The sequence below is a fragment of the Macaca fascicularis genome, chromosome 5 (genome assembly GCF_037993035.2).
Source record: "Macaca fascicularis isolate 582-1 chromosome 5, T2T-MFA8v1.1".
NCBI classification, from domain to species: domain Eukaryota; kingdom Metazoa; phylum Chordata; class Mammalia; order Primates; family Cercopithecidae; genus Macaca; species Macaca fascicularis.
This window is the reverse complement of record NC_088379.1, coordinates 136,331,035-136,351,687: the sequence shown is the minus strand read 5'-3', so window position 1 is coordinate 136,351,687 and position 20,653 is coordinate 136,331,035. Positions and strand designations below refer to the sequence as shown.

General features: G+C 32.7%; 1 non-coding gene across 1 annotated transcript; it reads right to left on the bottom strand.

Moving 5' to 3' along the window:
• Nucleotides 1-20,051: 20,051 nt before the first annotated feature.
• Nucleotides 20,052-20,158, bottom strand: LOC123573864 (U6 spliceosomal RNA). The gene has a single exon (XR_006698577.1). It is a non-coding gene; the product is annotated as a U6 spliceosomal RNA (small nuclear RNA).
• Between the last annotated feature and the right edge of the window lie 495 nt (nucleotides 20,159-20,653).

Below are 20,653 nucleotides of genomic sequence, written 5' to 3'. Positions count from 1 at the left end.
TCCAAGAACTCTGGTAACTCAAAAAGCCAGAGTGTCTTCTTACTTCCATATGACTGAACTAGCTCCCCAACAATGGTTTTTAACGTGCTGAAATGGCTGAAATTACACAGAAATCAGAGTTTGCATGGCAATGAAAATAACTGAGATTTCAGAAGAAAGCTGAAACCCAATTCAAGGAATTTAAGGAATCCAGTAAAATAATACAAGAGAGAAGTTGTATTTCAATACAAATTGAAATAGTCCTTTCAAGAAAAAATTAAACTGACCTGATAGAGCTGAAAAACTGCAAGAATTTCATCATATAATGCAAATTATTAATAGCAAAATAATCCGAGCCAAGGACAGAGTCTCAGAGCTCAAAGGCCAGTTCTTTGAATAAACTCAGTCAAAGAAAAATAAAGAAAAAAGCATGAGCAAAATCTCTGAGAAATATGTATTTATGTAAACAGACCAAATCTATGACACGTTGGCCTTTTTTTTTTTTTTTTTTTTTTTTGAGACAGAGTCTCACTCTGTCACCCAGGCTGGAGTGCAGTGGTGCAATCTCAGCTCACTGCAATCTCCACCTCCTGGGTTCAAGCAATTATCCTGCCTCAGCCTCCTGAGTACCTGGGACTATTGGTGCATGCCACCACACCTGGCTAATTTTTGTATTGTTAGTAGAGACAGGGTTTCGCCATGTTAGCCAGGCTGGTTTCAAACTCCTGACCTCAAATGATCCACCTGCCTTGGCCTCCCAAAGTGTTGGAATTACAGGTGTGAGCCACCACACCTAGCCTCATTAGCACCTTTGAAAAAGAAAGAGAGAGAGAGCAGCACTTTGGAAAACATATTTGAAAATATTGCCTATGAAAATTTCCCCCACCTAGAGAGGTTGAAAGTCAAATTCAAATTCAAAAAAATTCAGAGAAGCCCTGAGAGATACTATACAAGATGACCATCCCCAAGACATAAAGTCCTCAGATTCTCCAAGATCAATGCAAAAGAAGAAGAAAAAAAATTAGAGGTATCAAGAGGGAAGGGACAGGCTACGTACAAAGAAAATGCCATCAGGCTAACAGCAGACCTTTCAGCAGAAACCCTACAATCCAGAAGAGATTGGGGGCCAATATTTACCATTTTTAAAGAAAATAAATTCCAATGAAGAATTTCATATCCAGCCAATTTAAGCTTCTTAAATGAAGGAGAAATAAAATTCTTTTAAGAGAAGGAAGTGGTAAAGGATTTCATTACCACCAGACCAGTCTCATAAGAGGTCATTAAACAAGTGATAAACCTAGATACAAAAGATTGTTACTGACCACCACGAAACACCCTTAAGTATATAGATTATTGACACTATAAAGCAACTGGGCAATCAAATCTTCATAACAATCAGCTAACAGAACAATGACAACAAATCTACACATATCAATATTAATCTTGAATGTAAGCAGGCTAAATGCCCCCTGTAAAAGACACAGTGACAAACTGGGTAAAGAAGCAAGACCTGTGTATAGAGCCTTCAAGAGACTCATCTCATATGCAATGAAACCCATAGGCTCAAAGTAAAGGTATGGAGAAAAATCTATGAAGCAATTAAAAAAAAAAAAAAAAAAAAAGGACGGGATTGCTATTTTTATTCAGACAAAACAGTTTTTAAAAAATACAATAAGTAGACTGATTTGAGTAATAATAAATCTCCGGCATCCTGCACAGCTAGCTCTGCATGAATTACTTGCTATATGGTGATCCCCTATATTGATAAATCAGCTATATCTAGGCAACGGGCAAGGTGAACCTATTGGGCAGTTACAAATTTTGGCGCTTGTCGAAATTGCCCTTGTGGCTGTCTGCCTGTAGCCCTCCTCTGGCGATGGATCCAGAGACCAGCCCAAGTGACTGCCTAGTTCTCTTAGACTAGAGGTTGATTCTGGTACTCTCTCCACTGGTGGGGTGCTGCCGACCCAGCGTGCGTGGATTTAATTGCAATAGAGAAACAGTCCTGAGGAGACATCCCTTAAATGTAGCTCTTTCACAGGGTGTCTGTCTGTAGCCCCACTGTGGGATGTCTGTCTGAAGTCCCAAGGCAGGTTATATGTCTGTAGCTCCATTTCAGAGTGTCTGGGTTGGTGAGTATCTTAGGCACTGCCAACACCCCCTTGCTTCTCCCAGCTGGTTCTGTAACCCCATGGTGGAGTGTCTGTTTGTAGCTCGACCACAGGTGTCTGTCTTGGTTTGGCTCCTTTGAGGGTCTTGGTTTGTCTGTAGCCCTGTTGCAGGGTGTCTGTCTCAGTTCAGCCCCTGGGGGGTCAGGTCTCAGTTAGCTATCCCTAACTAGTAGGAAGAGTCTTGGTTTGGGAGACTTCTTTTCAATCAGGAAGATTTTGGGGAGATTTCTCAGATGGAAAATAGGAAGATAGTTTGGAAGGGATAGTCTTGGAGTTCTTGGTTAGAAATCTGATTTGGAAGGCTTTCTGTCCATCTCATCTTAGCATGTGTTTGTACATGTGGAGGGGATCTCAGAAGAAATTGCTGATTAAAGTCTAGCAGGCCTAACTCAGAGAACCCTCCTTATTTGTCTGGTAACATTTGGTGAGCCCTGAAGAAAGCTCAACAGGCCTGTGTTTGGGTGACTATCTACTCTTCGCCTCTTTGCCTTGCACAGAGACTGCACCCCACCCATCCCACCCCCTTCCCCCGCCGCATTGTGAATTACTGTCCAGTGGTCATTTTTCCCAACCACATAAAGTTTGAGCTATGCCAGGTTGATATTAGGTGCTGAACAAGGTGACTAGTGTCTGTTTTATTATGTATATTTTGCTGAGATGAAAAATGTTAATCTGGTTTCCAATGAAGCCCATTGGGCAATATCTTGCAAAATTGAGAATCTTTTGTCTATGATTCCATAAAACAGAAAAGGGTGATTTTTATTTTGTAAAGTGCCTTGAACCCCACAGTTATGGCACAGTGATCAGGATCATCAAAAGCCACTCCATTCTTCTGGAAGCTGCAGAGAAAGGGAACTCAGAAACCTGGTATGCCAGCAAAAAGGGTAAGAAATTCTTACAGGTCAAGTTTCTGATCTCTCTCTCTCTCTCTCTCTCTCTCTCTCTGTGTGTGTGTGTGTGTGTGTGTGTGTGTGTGTGTATGTGTGTGTGAATACTAAATGTCTCTATTTGTGTTCTCTGTAAGGGTTTAATTAATATAAAACAATTGGTGAGATTAGTCTTAAGCTGTAGCAAATCTGGTATACTTTGTGCTGAGAATTTGTCTGTGGTGTTCTGTAATGGAGAGGGGGGTGTCACAGGATAGAACGTGGGTTTTAGAGCCCTATAAGTCCGCTTTTCAAGCCAGACCATCAGACTGATCAGTTACAAACCTTGCTACTGGTCCCTGAAACTTCTATGTCTGTCTTGTTTTGTGTTCTTAAGAGCTTAATCTCGTGACCACATGGGGATACTTTCTCTTGGTTTCCACCATCCAGAGAACAAGAATTTGGAGGTTCACATCACCGTTAGCACTAAATATTATCTTGAGCAGTTAAGAGCCTTTGCAGGCTTGAAATTGGCTGTTCTAGACTTCTTCTGGGAAGAGCAATTGAAACTGCTCAATGCTGTGTAGCTCAGAAGCTAAGGCTTTATGTTTTGACAGTGGTGGCCCGGGTTCAATTCTTGGCTTCCAGACTGATTCTTTTCTGCTTTGTTATTTGTGCAACTTAACAATTTATTTTTATTTTTATTTTTATTTTTTTCTTTTTTTTCCCCCCATGGATAGCTTCTGATTTCCTGTCTTGGATTTTCCTTTCTCTAAACTACCCTTGAGGAGATTCTAAATCTTGTTAAAAAAAAAAAAAAAAGAAAAAGAAAAAAAAAAGAAAGAAAGAAAGAAAGAAAGAAAGAAAGAAAGAAAGAAAGAAAGAAAGAAAGAAAGAAAACTGCTTACCATCTATTTGAGATAAGTTATGTGTCAATGATTAAGTTATAACCCTAGTTAAACTGATTAATTTCATGTAGAAAATTACCTGTGGTAGAATTCAAAAGCTAGAAACATTGGCTGCCTTGGCTAGAGTCTGGTAATAAGATATTTTATAAGATTTCTTTTTCTTTTTTTTTTTTTTTGGAAAAAAAGAGCTCTATGGTTAAAATCACCTCAATTAAAAAACTGATATCCAGGCTATATGTATTTCAGAGGGCTTTATCTTTTTCCTCTTGCAGAATTGTGTTTTTCTTTAAAAAGCTTGTTTTTCCTTCTCACTAGACTGAATTGTTCTTCTCCATTTTGTCTTCTTGCCACTCTTGATGCCCACATGAGAGAACTTAAGATAAATTTTAACATCCTGGGACTCCTGGGGAACAGCAGAGGAGGCAACTCAAACCCCATTATGGGAAAACCCTATTTTCCTCACAGAAGCCCAGGAATTGAAAGAGAATAGATCCTTCTCAAATTGTAAGGCTCTGTTCTGTTTTTCATTTTGTTTGCTGGCATTTTTGACCTCTCTGGGTATCAGAAATTACTTCACCTTATGTGAGAAACTTGGTATGTAATAACTAGTTAGGAAATATATTTCTTGGAATGTTTAATGGTAGTTATGGGGGGATATTCAGCTCTTTGATGTTTCTATTAGAGAAGCATGCTCCTGGCCACCTGGAAGATATGAAAGCATCCCCAACTTCCACTGAGAGATGAGACTTCCCTGGGGGATAGTCTTGGTTACAAAATGGGCTGATTGGTTTTGGGTAGTCTTGCAACAAAATGCAGAGTAGAAACACTGCACTGTCTTCTCCTGGAGTATTTCCATCTTTTGGGGGGATCCAGGACCCAGTATAAAATGTCACCCTTAATTTTGAGGATCTGTCTTTGCCTTCCCGCTGTGCCTACTTATTAGGCCCTTCAAACTCCATGCTATCCTGGTCCTGTTCCTCCAAGCGCTCCATCCTGAAGCAGTAATTTAATTAAAAGACTGGCAAATGAAAAATATTATAAGTGCTGGATCTTCCATTTGTCTGTGTATTTACATGTGCTGTGTGTGAGATGTTTATATAAAAAGAGATCTGATTAATTGACTTAGAAAAATAAGTGCTTAAATAAAATATTTTGTCAGAAAAATAGAAACTTTAGTAGCATTGTGTTCATATGACTGTAGTAAACTTTTGGAAATAAAGACAGTCTTAAAGAGTATTAATAAAATAAAATGTTTTCAAAATATAAACATTTGGTCTAAATTAAGGTCAGATATCAGATTTTCTAAATGCTTTAAAGTCATAATCTCATTTCTTGACTCTTAAAAATGGTTCAATTTACCTACTTTGGGACATTATATTCTAGATAAAGCCTGGGAACATGTGGAGTTAGCCATCCCCCACCTAGTTATGCTGCAAGGAGCAGATCTTATCTTCACTTCTGTCTTATGTCCTAGGCTCCACCCCAGTACATAATTAAAATAGCTTACTTATCAGGTTTTTCAACAAAAGTAAAAGTTATTGAGGTACATTGTAACATATAATTGAGACTACTGGATAAATAGTTTTACATACAGTATTTGTGTGGAAAGTAGAATGTGTTCTTGATAACAGATTATAAGAAATCATGGAAACATTGCTTTTGTTAAAGGGAGTGAAATTTTATCTAGTTCAGAGGGTTTTAAAGATTGTCTTAACCTGAAAATAAAAAGGGACACAACTGAAAGTTTCAGCAAGGTGAAAACGATTTGTAAACGGTTAGTCTTTTAAAGAAAGTTCTGTGGGCATAAGCAAGTTGACTAAGATTTCAAGGGGATTATTTAATCATTTTCCTTAGATTGAATCTTCAAATGAAAGCATACTAATGCAGGGCCAGAATCTGGGCCAATGTGTTCAAATAACAGGGTTTTCTTAGAAAATTGATCTGCTGTTTAAAAAAAAAAAATTGTAAAAGGTTTTAATATTGTGAAAATCTTACCTCACGATCAAACTAACACTGGATAGATTTATAAAATATAATTTAAAAACTAGCTTTTGCATTAAAGGTGCAGTAATGCAAACATGAAATTTGGTTTTCTCCTTTAAAAAGGATTTATATGTAATATTAAAAGATAATGAAAAGGTTCTGTTTGCCAGTTTTGGTAAACGGCAGGGGAAGAAAAGGAAAGAAAAGAGATATATTCAGTTGGCCTCATGCTATCATCATTGGGTCTTATTTGGAAAGCTAAGTCTCTTCAGAGTAAACGTTTTTGCTTTTAAAAGTTTTGAGTTACCACTTTGGATAAATGAATACCTTGTGATCCCATTTATTTGGTGATATCCAGTGTTTTAAGCCTTTGATATTTGATGAACTTTCCAAAATCAAATTATAAAGTATGTCTTTTTCTGACCTAATTGATCTTTTAGATATTAGGTCCCTTGAAGTCCAAAAATGATGTGTTTGTCTTATTTGGTATAAACATTATATAAGAAGCATTATCATATATGAAATGATGTTTGGCTTTCTTTGGGCTATATTTGTGTAAATGTGCTGGTATATCTCCCAAAATTGTGTAAAACTCCTATAATTCTGATATAACCTAGTATATGTTATCAGTAATAATTGTAATTGTTATATTAAATTATTGTGTGTCACAGAGATTACAAATTTCACTATCAATTGTGTGTGTGTGTATATATATGTACATATATATATACATATATATTCAAAAATAAAAAAGCGTCCTCATTTAGAAGCACAAAGTCATGTTTTTAAATAATGAGACTGTCAAAGAAGAAATTATTTGGGATTTAAAAGAATTATAACTGACCACTATTTAAAATGATACATATCAAAACCAAATAATAATTCAAATGCAAAAGTTTATTGAAAATTTAAACATATTTACAAATATTAGAGAAAAGCTGGAAATCAAAGACCTGTGTTTAATGTAAGAAGTTAGAAAAGAAAGAAATATCATTTCAACATCTTTAAGAAGTGTGAGTAAAAATGAGCCAGAAAAGTATGAAATCGACAATAAAGACTTAGAGCATCAAATGAAGTGAAACATGGTTCTCTAAAAGGTATAATATAATACATTTTTCACCCATAAAGTACATTAAAAAAAGAGGAGGACCTATAAATAATACTAGAATTGAAACGGGCATATCTATAGAGTCAGTACAGTTTTAAAAGTAATTCAGTGATTAAATTTTTCAACTATTTGAGAACAATATAAACAAACATGAAATAAACACAAGTTCTCAAACAAATTTGTTACCTAAATTAACCCAAAGAGAAAAAAGTTTGAAGAGCCTTTTATAGACCTATAGTTATATAGTTAGAAATATATTTACAAAGTTTGTGGATATCAAGTTTTATAGGAACCTATTGTAAAAATGTATATATTTACAATTGTCCCTAGTTCCTGGTAAGTTTTCAAAATACTTGGAAGACCCCGGGTGATAAAAATGCCTTTATTATGTTAATGAGGTAACTTAATATGAACTATTCGATAGCTTCATCATCAGGGATGGACACAGGAAATATCAATCATGTTATTACTTGGTTGGAACTTTGGGCCATCCCAACCTTCCAGGCTGGAGCTTCAGTTCAATCATGTGGCCAATAATTCCACTAAGCATACCTATCTAGTGAAAATTTCATAAAAACTCTGAACACTGAGGCTTAGTAGACCCTTGTGGTTGGCAAACACACTGATACCTATACACACAAATACCTATATACACAAACACCAGGTGATAACTTACCTGGATTCTATGAGGGTAGGACATAGAAGCTCCACTCCCACCTTCTGAAAGTCTTCTCCATGTGTCTCTTCATGTGCTGTTCCTAATATGTATCCTTTATAATAAAGCTACAATTATAAGTATAGCGCTTTTGTCAGATTCTACAAGTCATTCTAGCAAATTGCCAAACCTGAGCAGATTGTGATAAACTCCAGATTTATGGTTGGTCATTCAGTAGTACAGATGACCTCCAAGACTTGTGACTGGTGTTTGAAGTAATGGCAGTCTTATGAAGAACTTTACCCTTAACTTGGTAGGATCTGCAGTCACTCTGTGCAGTTAGTGTCAAAATTGAGTTTAATTGTAATATACCCAATTGTCCTATTAATGTTAATAAGACTGTTCAACATCAATCCTCTGATACCAGAGGATTCTATAGTCAATAAAATTGTTCAGAGAATTAACAAAAATTCCATATCCCAACTTTCTTTTATGGCTGAAGAAATTGTGATTTTAAAATTTAAGTGACTTGCCTCAAATCAAATTTTTAGTAGGGAAGGATCTTGAATTGCTATCGAGCTCTTGAACTTGCAAACTCAAGTGCAAAACCTTTTTACCACACTCTGTTAATAACATCAAAGTATAAATTAGTAAGTTACAAAGAATTTAAAATGTTAGTAAATACAAGTAAAGCTTTAAAAAACTTTAATTTAACAATATCACAAGACTTGGAATTATTAAACTAACTTTGGCTATGGTTAAGTTTACAGAGAACATTCATACTATATCTACGTGTGAGTAGATAACTGTTGAAAGAATTGCTGCAAAATTGTTCTAATTATAATTTTTAGTTTAATGTATTATTTACTATTCTATGCAGCTGTCTTTGCAGTAATCCAAAACCAAATACAATATCAGTAAGGCCTTATTTATCCATAAGGAAAAGAGATAAACTTGACCTCAATCTTTGAGGTGATATGAATAACCGAGGACAAAATGAAATTATGTAATCTGAGAGAAGAGACATCAAATGTTTTCTTCGATAGAGGACTGGAAAAGGAAGATAATAATTTATGACCACATATAAGTTATATTGAAGCAATGGAAGAAAAAGTTCCAAAGCAAATTCATTGCAGTAGAACACTTACATGCAAGCAGAAATGTATATTCTGATTTAATTTTTTTAACCTTTGGCGTTTCTGTACTTTTAAAACCTATTTGTGTTTATACCAGTTAAATGATAGTCTGGTTTCTTTACTTCTTTCTGCTCTTTTCATTTTGTAAAAAAGATTAGAGATAGAGTTGGATTCAAAATTAAAAGGGTCAACGTATTGTATACTTTTTAAAATAAAGCTTTTGATTTAAATCCTGACTACTATTGATTATTCAATATCATTATATTGGAATAAAAATGAAATGGACAGTGAGAATGGAAAATGCACATAATATAATGAAAAAAGTAAAAACAGCTTGAATGAATTATTGTTGCTCTTGTGATGGGACATAATATTTAATCTATAATGGAACACAGATAATCAGACAGTGCACTTAAACAGAAGCTTTTTGCTAAAAAGATGACATCATGTAATTACAGTTTCAGTTAAAAAAGAGGCTGATGTTTATTTCTGGATGTGTTTATCTGAAATATTATGGACGGTAAGTCAGTAAACTGAAGATTATTTGGGTTCTTAGAGCAATATATATACGTGTGTGTGTGTGTGTGTGTGTGTGTATTTTTATATATACATAAATACTTATACCTACACACACACACACACACACACACACACACGCACACCCTTATACCAGAAAAAAACACTAGGGGAAAATAAATGTCTAAACTAGTAAATTTAGCTCATATGATATTTTGTTGCATTACTGAACAGTCATTAGTATATAACTTATAAGTGATTGAAATTATTACTAAAATATTTGCTATTTCTTAGAGTTTACATAGTTTCTTGGCTTTTTATAACCCATATTCTAGTTTTACATTTAAAAAAATTAATTTTATAAATTAATTCTAAGACAAATCTTCAGTGAATTGAGCCTTTTGAATAAAATAAATAATAATAATAATAATATAATTCATTATCTATCATACTGTCTATAATATTTAGGGACATATATTTTTCCTGAAAGTTTGACTGGCCACAAGCCCCTCTTATGAGTATATACAGTAAAAATAAGAGTTTAAAAGTGAGATAATTCTAAAATCACTGTAAATATGGACTCCACCAATAAGATAAATCTTTCACAAAAATTAAAAAAAAAAAAAAAGCCACATAGATTAGTTTGAGGATTGTTCACTCCAAGAGTAAAAATATATTTTTGTGTATCTTCAGGAAATAGTCAATTTAAAATTTAATCTCCAAAAAAATTTTAAAAATTTGAAATTTTCACCCTCTTTTAAAAGTATATTAAATATGAATCGACTGAGTATCATAAAATATCAAAAATAATATTTTAATGAATTCTGGAAAACAATATAAAAATAATGGCAGTATTTTATGTATTCAAATTCTAAAAATGTATTCATTTACCAATTCATTCACCTAAAAAAAATTTGAGGAGCCTGACTTATCTCCCTGATTCTTTTAAGAGCTGAGAATAATTTCTTAGTCCATTTGTGTTGCTACAACAAAATATCGGAGACTGAGAAACTTATAAAGAACATAAATTTATTTTTTTCACAGTTCTAGAGGCTGGGAAGTCCAGGATCATGCCATGGGCAGGTTTGGTGTCCCATCTTCCAAATGGGAGAAATGCTGTGTCCTCACTTGGCTGAAGGCAGAAAAGGGAGAGAGCAAGATTGCTGAATGCTGCAGGAAGCCTCTTTCTTTTTTAGGACCTTTATCCAGTCTAGGAGAGGAGGAGTCCACATTGCCTAATAACCTCTCAAAAACAACACCTCCTAATACTATCAATTGGCAACACTTGAATTCAGGAGCGGACGCATTCAAATCATGGCAGAGAGATAAGTAAAATCAGTCTCTACTGGGAAATTCGGACAAGAAAATCAAAAATTCATGCACAGGGTATTAGTACTACAATTATATTTATCTGTAGGGTTCTACAAAAACCTGGTGTTGGGTACTCTGAATAAGTCAGGGGAGGCCAAGACTCAAAAGTAATAGGAAATGTTTGTATTATCCCAGGTATAAGGAAAGTGCTTTTCAGATATGTCAAAAGCAAGAAAACATTTAAAATAATGATAAGTAACTAGTGTAAGTTACTAATGTTAAGTAGTTAGACAAGGCTAATGATGTAAAAAGTATGTTAGACGGTTAAGGCATAGTTCAAGATCTAGTATGCCATGCTAAAAAAAATCAATAGACAATAAGGAACTATCAAATGATTTGAATAGAGTAATACATGCATGATTGAATTTTTATTACAAGTACACTTTGAAAACAGTGTGGATAATAAAATTAAGAAGACAAGTGACAAATTCTGTACAGAGAGATGAGAAAGAAAAAAATCATTTAAGAGGTATTTTCTACTAGGATTCTTAATTTACTGTGTGAGAAAATGAACTAAGACAATAAAGCTAAGAGCAGAAATTGGTAAAATAGAAAACACATGCAATAAAATGTACAAAATTATAAAATTTAACTTTTTGAAAACTAATAAAATTGATAAAACACACAAAAATTTACTAGATATAAAAAGAAAGATAGGACATATAATTAGTATCATGAGTACAAAAGGAAAATTTTCATATATTAAAAAGAATACAGGACAATATATCTGCCGAAAAACTTCACACTTGATAAACTGAACATACTTATCAAATCTTGGATAAACATGATCTATCACAACTGTCACAAGAACCTATAGAAAATGTGAAATGTAGGTAGTATCCTATAACTTAAAAAGGAGTCAAAATTGAAGTCTAGAAGTTAGTAATGGATACCGTCTTTCCTTAAAAATTTAAGCAAGGAAAAACAACAGTATTTTTATCTACTTATCCAGAAAAAAAAGAAAATATTTCTGAAAATGTTTTATGAGGCCAGTATAACATAGATTCTAAAATATGACAGACAGCACAAAATATAATGTAACACCACAAATCTCAATGTAAATTCTCATGAAAGAGTATCAAACAACCTAACAATAATCTAGTAATGTAGAAAAGAATAATGCATTCTAACCGACTTGAGTTTATTCCAGAAACGCATGTGGTATTTTATTTAAAATAATGTAATTCAACGAATTAGAAGAACAAGGTAAACAGTAATGTTTAATTCAGTTTATAAAGAAAATTATTTTATAACATTCAATAGCCATTTGATAAAGGATATCTACAGAAAGTCTTACACTAAAAAACATACTCATGTTAAAAATTGTAAAAGCTTTTCCAGTGGACTAGGATGGCCAGTGTCAACATTTCTATTCAATTTTGACCTGGAGGTCATAGATAGATAGTGTAAAAAGGCAAGGAAAAAGTATGTGCTGATTGGTAGAAAAAATTAAAACTGTCATTATTTCCAGACTACATTTTCTTACATATAATTAAATGTAATTAAAATATTTCAAAAGGATCTACAGGTGCCTCTACACGTAATTAAAATATTTCAAAAGGAAAATGAGCACATTGCAGGATACAAGACCAACACAGACGATTCAATTAGAGATGCTCCTGAAATTATGATGGCATTATGTCCTGAAAAAGCCATCATTAAGTGAAAAATATATTAAGTAAAAAATGCATTAAATATAGCTAACCTCCAGAAGATTAGACTGCCCTCCCTTAATCATGCTCAGAACACTTACCTTAGCCTACTCTGGAACCAAGCCTATTTGATAATATAATGTTGCATATCTCATGTAATTTATTGAATACTCTACTGAAAGTGAAAAACAGAATGGTTATAAAGGTACTCAAAGTATAGTATTGACTATGTATTGCTTCTGCACCATTATAAGGTTGAAAAATTGTAAGTTAAACTTTCATAAGTTGGAGACCATCTGTACATGTATACATATCAGTAACAAATTTAAACTTAAAAATATATATGACCTTAAAATAAAATCATAAAACATCAATTATCTAAGAAAAACTTAGCAAAATATGTGAGTTCTCTATGCAGAAGGCCATAGACCATCAGTTTGATAAATTAAATTATTTTATTTCAAATATATGAAAATATTAAGTTGAATTATATAACATAATTTAATGCATCATAAAATGTTGAATATCAGTAATTTATTTTAATATTCAATGTTGTAAAGATGTCAAATCTTTCCAAATTGATCTATTAATTGAAAAATATCAATAAAAATATCAATAGTATGTTTGCATAAATTGATATCTATTTGTTATTTTTAAATAGAAACAACTAAAGACAAAAAGAGAAACATAAAGCAGAACATTGATGTGTTTACGTTACTGGAGCTCAAGACATATTATAAATTATTGTTATTAAAATATAATATTGACATAAACAACTAGAACATAGGAAGTTCCAAAATAAACAATTTACACAAGCATATTTGTTTTATGACAAACATGTCATTACATAAAAGAGAAGATATTTTCATTTACACAAGCATATTTGTTTTATGACAAACATGTCATTACATAAAAGAGAAAAGAAGATATTTTCAATAATGTTGAGTCATTTGAGTTTCCACAAGTGTGAAAACAGAAAACAAATTATACTCTTTTTTGTATGGTATAATAAATGCAAACCAATTTCATATAGTCCAAAGACCGGAGTGTGAAAATTAAAATTATAAAGTTTCTAGAAGATAACATGTGAGAATATTTTCATGACTTTAATGAAGTAAAATATTTCTTTAAAACAAAACTCTAAAGGCAAGCTATAAACAAAGAATGACAAATTGACCTACATTAAAATGAAGAATTTTTGTTCATTTATAAGTATTAATGCAGGAATGAAAAGGGAAGGGCAAGCCATGGAGGGTGAGTCCATAATTGTGATACTTATACCCAAGAAAGGGCTACATGTTCACACAAAAATAACTACAAGAAAATAAGAAGACAATCAATAGAAAAGTGGTCGACAGACTTGAAATAGCGCTTCATAAATAATATCTAATATAATATGAAGACAAGAAAGGGGAACACTTGCATTAGTCATCATAGAAATGTAAATTGAAACCAGTGTGAGACATTAATACGTAGTCCCCTGAGAATTGATGAAATTATGAATACAAAGTGACCTGAAGTAATAACAGCTATCATCAGCTTATGTGAGTAACAATTGTTTAAAAACTCTCTTGGGAAAATGTGTAGCAAGTTTACTACTTAAGATGATATAATATAACAACCTTATTGCCTTATACGAACATATGTCTCAAAATTTTCTGTACAGTAATGTGCTCAGTAGAATTATTTTTAGTTGCCTCAGATAAAAACAACCAAATCATTCATCACTATTATAAGTAAATTTTAGCACATTCTTAAAATACAATACTGTGTGAGAAAGATTAAACTTTATCTACATGTAACTAGAGTGTTTTATAATACCTAAAGATTATTTGGAAGGTGAGATGTAACACAGTAACACTGGAATAGATGAAAGGCAGACCTTTTATTAATTACAATTCTGAATGTGAGAAGGCTACAAGGCAGAGCATCTCGGAGGTTGCACTGGGGGACACAGTGACAGTAAACTGGATCTGAGCTGTATAAACAGCTCATGTACCTCAAATGGCTAGGGCTAGCTGGGTTTGGCGGGGTCCCTGTGGATTATCTAATAGAAATAATTTCAGTGGGTTCTGGAGCTTTGGTTTGTCCTTAGCTGCCTGCTACCTGGCCCTGGGATGATTAAGGTGCATACATTCCCAGAGTTGGAGAATCTAATAGAGGAAACAGAGTGTGGACTTCATCGGCTGCTCAAGAAGGGGAAAGGGCTGCTCTTTAGCTAGGACTTCAAATCAGGGTCAAGATAGCTTAATTAAAAAACAAACTATATAACACTACAAATTACCAAGGTATAATGTTAGTTTCATTTTTTAAAAAGCTGAAGGAAATATGCTGTACAATTTAATTTACATAAAAATAAATTTTAAGGCAATGTTTTATGTATGTGTTTAGAAGTCAAAATAGTAATTTCCATTGGAGAGTAGAGATACTCTTAGGGTATGAGTATGAGCTGGATTTGGGGGATCTGGTATAACTCCTTCTTCATCTGTGTAATGTTTCACTTTTTGCAATTTATTAAGCTGTACAGTTATACACTTCTGTGTGTTAGTCTTTTCCCTACAGAAAACTTACATGTATATACATTTGTGTAACCGGTCACTCATACAAGTTAAATAAATTGTTTAAAAGGCTGACTTTAACTCAAATAAATATGTTATGCCATCAAATAAAAAATATACTGGGAAACCCAATTCATTCATTTTATGAGAAGTGATTTGTTCAGGAGAGCTGCTAATTTGTTATCTCTCCAAAATAGAATTTATTATAATTAATTAGACAAAGAGCATAACAAAAAGGGCAATCTACAGAAGAATTTGTTTTTCCCATCAGTCTTGTATTAGATAAAATGCATTTATGTTTCTAGTAAAATGGCCACAATAATTATTGCAGAAAACACTACTAGAAGAGAGAATTAGATAGAAACCAGAAACAGAGAGCAAATTAACTGAAGAAGTCTTAACACTTGGAAAAAAAATACTTTAATGACTCACAACTAAATGGCAATAATCAATAATAAGCATCATTTTGTCTAAATGCTATCTTAACAGTAACATTAATCTCATTTCATCCTGAAAGTGGCTCAGGAAAAAATGTTTAAAGATGAGATCAAACTGTAATTGTTATGGATGACTACATAAGGTAATTCTTGACGATACGGAGAATAGTGGTTTATGAGGCTTCTTGCTGAGCACTCCTCAAATGGCAAGTAGAAAGTAAGACATTATATTCTATTTGATCCAGGACTATACAGACTATGCCTATTTTCCATCACAAGAATTAATAATAATCCCTTTCCCTCTCAAAAGTATTCCTGTGTGGACTAAAATTATATGATTACTCCCCAAGCAACAAATTATCTATGAATTTCTCTGTTCTTCAAGTATTAGTGATAAACCACTTTTAATATTCAAGAGTTCTTACTATTAATTTCATCTGGGTATCAACCCATAAAACTCTAACTGATTAAAATATGCCAGATTTCATAACTTACTACTATTAATAGAAATCTATGGAAACTAAAAGTCAGTTGATGTTCCAAATTTCCTAGTGGTAATTTTCAAATGTTTTCTACTCATACAATGTTCAGAATTTAACACAGTGAGTAACTAATTGTGTTGAGTTTGAAGTTACGGCAAATTGTTTACCGCTTGGTATTATTCAGCAAATGAATACATATAAATTTTTATGTTCTTTAGCACTCCTAAACTGCAAATCCTTGTTTCTGAGTTAACATTTTATTGGCAGACAGTGGCTATATCCCTATAAGTCGTGAGTAATATTTTCTAGTTTGTTTATAGAAAGTAAATATGCATAGAATAATCTTCCAATCAGGTATATGGTTAGACAAGTAAAACTCTTTGAATTTGTAATTTGCCAAATGATTTGGAACGAATATTAATTTTAGTATGTAATGCAGATATTATAATTTGCAAAGACATCTCAGAGTACAATTAAAATAATTACTTTCTCATTTACTAAATGATCATAAAATATTTTAGTGTATGTATAATTGAATGTCTAGTTATAACTCTATATTAAGAGATAAGCTGTTTTGCAGCTTTGTAGTTTAGCTATATTTTCCAGCAATTTACATATTTGATATTACTTATAATAAAAACATTTCTTATGGAAGTATTGAAATTTTTAATCTTAATGTGTAATTGGTATGTAGAACATATTTTAAAAAGTCTTATGATTTAAATATGTTGGGAGAAAATGCTATGGATATTTTTTAATTAGAGTGAAGAATACACTAAAGAAAAAGCCACTTTATTACCTTTTTCCATTTGATTACAAAAATAATCAAATGGCACTTTTTTGTTTGTTTGTTTGTTTGTTTTTGAGATGGAGTCTCTCTGTCGCCCAGGCTGGAGTGCAGTGGCGCTATCTCGGCTCACTGCAAGCTCCGCCTCCTGGGTTCACACCATTCTCCTGCCTCAGCCTCACCAGTAGCTAGGACTACAGAAGCCCGCCACCACGCTTGGCCAATTTTTTGTATTTTTAGTAGAAACAGGTTTCACCATTTTAGCCAGAATGGTCTCGATCTCCTTACCTCGTGATTCACCCGCCTCGGCCTCCCAAAGTGCTGGGATTATAGGCATGAGCCACCGTGCCCAACCGGCACTTTCTTTAGTTGACCATTTCTTTACATGTCATGTCATTGAATATTCTTTGTTCCTATGTCTTTAAATAAAATCTGTTTAATTATATAGTGATATTTATAAGTAGACTTTGACTCATACACATTAAAAGATTGCAGTAACTATTTGGTTGGATAGTAGAAATAAAAAAGATATACAGCATTATGTATTTCTTTAGAAAAATTCACAAAATTGCCGTTCAAATTTAAGGTGTCTGCAAAGTCTCTCATATATACATTTACCTCCTCATAGTGATTACCATATATATATCTATATATGTGGTATATACTATATATATTTTATATGTACTATATATGTATATATACATCTATATCTATATATACCATATATGTATATATACATCAATATCTATATATACTATATATGGTATGTACTATATATGTATATATACATATACACACCTAGAGAGAGATATATAGTTATATATAATATATTGACACATATTATATATTATTATGTATCATATGATATATGGTATATTATATATATATAATTTGTTTTCTTTTTTCACACTAATGGAAACTCAGATGACTCAGCAACATTGCAAATATCTTCTTTTCTATGTAATGCCATGTTTGTCATAAACAGATATGCTTGAGTAAATTATTTTTATTTTTGTACTTCCTATCGATCTACTTGTTCACGTAAACTAGTTATGTTTTATAGTTTACCATATATATGGTGTATATATGGTATATAATAATATGTATATATACTATATGTATGGTATGTACTATATACTATATATGGTATGTATACTATATATGGTGCATACTATATATACATACATATATAAAATATATACTATATATGTTATATATGCATATATATACCATGGTAATATATACGGTTATATATATTGTATATATGATAATATATGTTATATATGGTTATATATTGATCTGTTAATCACTATGAGGAGGTAAATGTGATGCAGAACATGAAACCTAGATAACTTGGACAGTTGTCTTGGAAAAGGCTCCATGTCTAATAAGTACCCACTGATTCTTCAAGCCTTTTAGTCTACAAAGAAAATTCATTAATGTTGTTTTTAATGCAAAAGATAACCTTCGAAGGAAAGGCTCTAAGTCAAGTGGAACTTGGATTAGTTTGTCTTCCAAATATTTATTTTTATTTATAATAACTCCAAGTGAGAACTGATTTAAGCTAGTAGACACATTTTTATTAAAATCAATAACTTTGATCTTTTTAAATATTTCTTTTTATTTTACATTCTGGGATACATATGCAGGATGTGCAAGTTTGTTACAAAGGTAAACGTGTGCTATGGTGAATTGCTGCACCTGTCAAGCCGTCTCTGAGGTACTAAGTTCTGCAAGGGCATTAGCTATTTATCCTGATGCTCTCCCTCCCCCTGCCTGCCCTAACCACCGACAGGACCCAGTGTATGTTGTTCCCCTTCCTGTGTCCATGTGTTCTCATTGTTCAGCTCCCACTTATAAGTGAGAAAAATGTTGTGCTTGGTTTTCTGTTTCTGTGTTAGTTTGCTGAGGATAATGGCTTCCAGCTCCATTCACATGCCTGCAAAAGACATGATGCCATTGTTTTTTATGCTGCATAGCATTCCATGGTGTATATAAACCACATTTTCTTTATTCAGTCTCTCATTGATGGACATTTGGGTTGATTCTGTGTCTTTGCTATTGTGAATTGTGCCACAATGACCATATACATGTATGCTTCTTTATAGTAAAATAATTTATATTTCTTTGGGTATATACCCAGTAATGCGATTGCTGGGTCAAATGGTATTTCTGGTTCTAGGTCTTTGAGAAATCACCACACTGTTTTCTTACACAACGGTTGAACTAATTTACATTCCCATCGACAGTGTAAAAGTGTTCCTATTTCTTCACAGACTTGCCAGCATCTGTTGTTTCTTGACTTTTTAGTAATTGCTATTCCGACTGGCATGAGATGGTATTTCATTGTGGTTTTGATTTGCATTTCTCTAATGATCAGTGAGGTTAAGTTTTTTCTTTTTCATATGGTTTTTGGCCACATAAATGTCTTCATTTGTAAAGTGCCTGTTCATGTATTTTGCCCACTTCTTAATGGGATTTTTTTTTCTTTTAAATTTGTTTAAGTTCCTTGTAGATTCTAGATAATAGACCTTGGTTAGATGCATAGATTGCAAAAATTTTCTTCCATTCTGTAGGTTGTCTGCTCACTCTGATGATAATTTCTTTTGCTGTGCTGAACCTCTTAAGCTTAATTAGATCCCATATATCAATTTTTGCTTTTGTTGCAATTGTTTTTGGTGTTTTCTTCATGAAATCTTTTCTTGTACTTATGTCCTGAATGGCATTGCCTCAATTTTCTTATATGGTTTTTACAGTTTTGGGTTTTACATTTAAGTCTTTAATCCATCTTGAACTAATGTTTGCATAAGGTGTAAGGAAGGGGGTCCAGTTTCAATTTTCTGCATACAGCTAACCAGTTTTCCCAATACCATTTATTAAATCAGGGATCCTTTTTCCATTGCTTGTTTTTGTCAGGTTTGTTGAAGATCAGATGGTTGTAGGTGCTTGTTCTCATTTCTGAGATCTCTATTATGTTCCATTGATCTATGTGTCTGTTTTTGTACCAGTACCATGTTGCTTTGGTTACCATAGCTTTTTAGCATAGTTTGAAGTTGGGTAGCATGGTGTCTCCAGCTTTGTTCTTTTTGCTTAGGATGTTCTTGGCTGCACAGACTCTTTTTTGGTTTCATATGAATATTAAATTAGATTTTTCTAATTCTGTGAAGAATGTCAATGGTAGTTTAATGGGAATAGCATTGTATCTATTATTACATTGGACAGTATGGCCGTTTTCACTATATTGATTCTTCCTATCCATGAGCATGAAATGTTTTTCCATTTGTTTATGTCCTCTCTTATTTCCTTGAGCAGTGATTTGTATTCTCTTTAAACAGGCCCATTACTTTCCTTGTTAGCTGTATTCCTAGGTATATTATTCTCTTTTTAGCAATTGTGAATGGGATTTCATTCATAATTTAGCTCTCTGCTTGTCTATTGGTGTAAAAATATGGAATGCTTCATGAATTTATGTGTCATCCTTGTACAGGAGCCGTGCTAGTCTTCTCTGTATCATTCCAATATTATTATATGTGCTGCCAAAGTGAGCACAACTTTGATTCTTTATTCATCATTTCATTCTCTAAATTTGATTTGGGAAGAACAAATGTGAGGCTAACATTGGGGATATGAGAAATTTTTCTAAACATTCCAGAAATTTATTTTCACCAAATTGTGTAACAGAGGGCACAGTGTGGACAAGATTTTTTTTAAAACAAACTTTATGAGTTTTGTAAGAATGCTGATACAGTATATTTTTATGTCAATATAATTTTGTAAATTAATGTTTATTTTTGTAGCAAATACAATATATAATTTTAATACACCACTTAACTTTGTAATTACTATTCTACCAAATAAATATTTATAGATATAGAGAAATAATAAATAATATGTGATCATAGAGAAAAATCAATGAAACTGGAATATAACAGATTTATTTTGTTTAGCTATGAAAATTGTGATCTTACAGACTGGGTCCTCTCAAAGACTTGCTATTATGGCTTTTTAAATTCTCATTATTTTTCATTTTGGGCAAAGGGATTT